A 3,069-nucleotide genomic window follows, 5' to 3' on the forward strand; every position below is an offset into this window, starting at 1 on the left:
TCATTAACAAAAGACACTGACTTAATATATATATATATATATATATATATATATACTGATAAACACTCTATATGTAAATTCTAAAAAATATAGATACAACATAGCTATAGATTGCGCTGAAACATTATTTTGTTTTGCACACAGTACCAATTCAATGCTTATTTAGAATTTTCGCGCAAAGTTACACATGGACTGTAACTTCATTTTCGACTGATAGTCTAGAGGGAAAATAGCTGTTCAACTGTACCCACCACCAACTCTTGTCTAAAAGAATAGTGGGCTTTGACCGTCACTCATACAGCGCACCCATGACCCCAAAGAGGAAGGTAATTTTGCGACAACGGGATCCGTTCCAGATCCACATGCTGGGCAAACTAACTATAAGTCACGTCAGGTCTCTACCAGCTCAAAAATTCAATTTTCAAAGTAAATTAAGGTGTAGAACATGGACGATAATGAGACAGAAAATAATCGAAAATGAAGGTCTGAAAAGCAACTGTAGAAGAAAAGGGCCTACAGTTCATTGCGTAGCTTTGAGTAAAGTAAAGATGATTAACAGTGATAAAGTGTGCATGAAAGTGAAGAATATTTTTATGGTGTTTTCAAAATGCTGTTAGTTTTCTATTGAAAAGAACCATTCTTTATAACGCAGTAGTGAGAATGTATGGGTAGTGCTAGACAGAAAACTGAACTAGAAATATAAAGAAGAAATTAAGACATCTCAGAATACTATCTAAACTACCTATGACTCTGAAAAAGTTCAATCTGAAAATTGTGAATTCAAGAGGAAAAATGTGTTGAAAACTATAACATGGTCGACTTGACTTCAATATAAACAAACAACCATGGACCAACAATATTCAGTTATCTACTCAAACTGATGAAAACTATAACATGGTCGACTTGACTTCAATATAAACAACCATGGACCAACAATATTCAGTTATCTACTTAAACTGATGAAAACTATAACATGGTCGACTTGACTTCAATATAAAAAACCATGGACCAACAATATTCAGTTATCTACTTAAACTGATGAAAACTATAACATGGTCGGCTTGACTTCAATATAAACCCTGGACCAACAATATTCAGTTATCTACTCGAACTGATAAAGTTTATTAAATCTGCTGATAATTAGTAAGTTTAAACAAGAACGATAAACGTGTTACGCCTTATCACATTAACTATATTTTCACAAATAAGCACAGCCAGTTTGTTATATATACTAGTTAATGTACCTATTGGACGCACAGGGGACACATAACACGTTGCAATAGTACGGACGTGGCTATGTAGACGGCGACGGAAGGCGTCATGCAAAAATACGTTTTCCGTACGCTAAGGCTCCTGTAACTTGTTAATTCTCACCAAACCCGGGAAGGCCACGAAACATACGGTGCAAATCGCAATATTGTTGTTAGCCGACTGATTATTAGTACCAACGTTTTCTAATAACGGTTATTTGCACCGTATGCTCTGCGAGCCATCCCAGATTCCCACGCCGATTACCTAGCCACTGCAATAGAATAGTACGGGGAACAGATAGGTTACCAAGCGAAGTGACATAGGAGACGTCAGGTCCAAATTCTGCCTCTGATGTTACTCCCTGGGCAAGTGACAAGTTTGGTGGTATAAGGTGTGAATGGTGGATTCATAAAAAGACAGACAACATTTTTGCTTTACATATAGATTTACTCACCCTTATGTATTAATACTAAACACTCTTATGTATTAATACTACTCGTTCTTATGTATTCATACAACTCACCCTTATGTATTAATACTAAACACTCTTATGTATTAATACTACTCGTTCTTATGTATTCATACAACTCACACTTATGTATTAATACTACTCACACTTATGTATTAATACTACTCACTCTTATGTATTAATACTACTCGTTCTTATGTATTCATACAACTCACCCTTATGTATTAATACTACTCACACTTATGTATTAATACTACTCACTCTTATGTATTAATACTACTCGTTCTTATGTATTCATACAACTCACCCTTATGTATTAATACTACTCACTCTTATGTATTAATACTACTCACTCTTATGTATTAATACTACTCACCCTTATGTATTAATACTACTCACTCTTATGTATTCATACTACAGTATAATTAGAAATTTCATTTCCAACGTATATTGTTATAGAAACTGGAGCATTTGCTTTTGTTTCGCATGAACTTAAGTTAACAAGGCAATTCTTTACAGAGTAAAAGATAATCCCCAGTCGACTTTAAGCGACACATATGACACAGAAATGCGAACATTGGGAAATATATGATAATTTTATCGATTATTTGGAGCAGAAAAAACTTTAACATATTCTCTAATACTACACAAATATACCAAACATTACAAATCAGCTAGATGTTATTAGTTAGGGTTAGCTTTCATAATATTAGTAAACTGCGTGTTTTAGGATCAGATTAAATTATTTTCTTCTGTATCGCAGTTCTTACAGTTTGATTTACAATAAATTGTTTAACACAATTATTACAAAAGAGAGTATTTTACTCATATGAATTCTTCGTCAATAACAACCCCAGATAAAGTTTTTTTTAGTGAAGGTCACTAAACAGGAACTATAAAAGATATATAAATAAAGATTATTAATCAGGAATTATAGAAGTTGTAGAAGTAGCCTCGCTGAACAGGAACTACAGAAGATGCAGAAATAAAGTTCACTAAACTGAAACTATAAAAGATGCAAAAGTGAAGGCCACTAAACAGGAACTATAAAAGATGTAGAAGTAAAGTTCACTAAACAAGAGCTATATATATGTAGAAGTAAAGTTCACTAAACAGGAACTCCAGAAGATGTAGAAGTAAAGTTAACTATACAAGAACTATATATATGTAGAAGTACAGTTCACTAAACAGGAACTGTAGAAGATGTAGAAATAAAGTTAACGAAACAAGAACTATATATATGAAGAAGTAAAGTTCACTAAACAGGAACTGTAGAAGATGTAGAAGTAAAGTTCACTAAACAGGAACTGTAGAAGATGTAGAAGTAAAGTTCACTAAACAGGAACTCC

The 3,069-nt window shown here is 33.2% G+C and overlaps 1 protein-coding gene across 1 annotated transcript in view; it reads left to right on the forward strand.

Annotated features, from left to right (window-relative positions):
- Positions 1-3,069, forward strand: part of LOC106469693 (matrix metalloproteinase-21-like) — an 81,733-nt gene that overhangs the window by 19,615 nt on the left and 59,049 nt on the right. The window lies entirely within an intron of this gene.

The sequence above is a fragment of the Limulus polyphemus genome, unplaced genomic scaffold (genome assembly GCF_000517525.1).
Source record: "Limulus polyphemus unplaced genomic scaffold, Limulus_polyphemus-2.1.2 Scaffold3616, whole genome shotgun sequence".
Taxonomy (NCBI): Eukaryota; Metazoa; Arthropoda; class Merostomata; order Xiphosura; family Limulidae; genus Limulus; species Limulus polyphemus.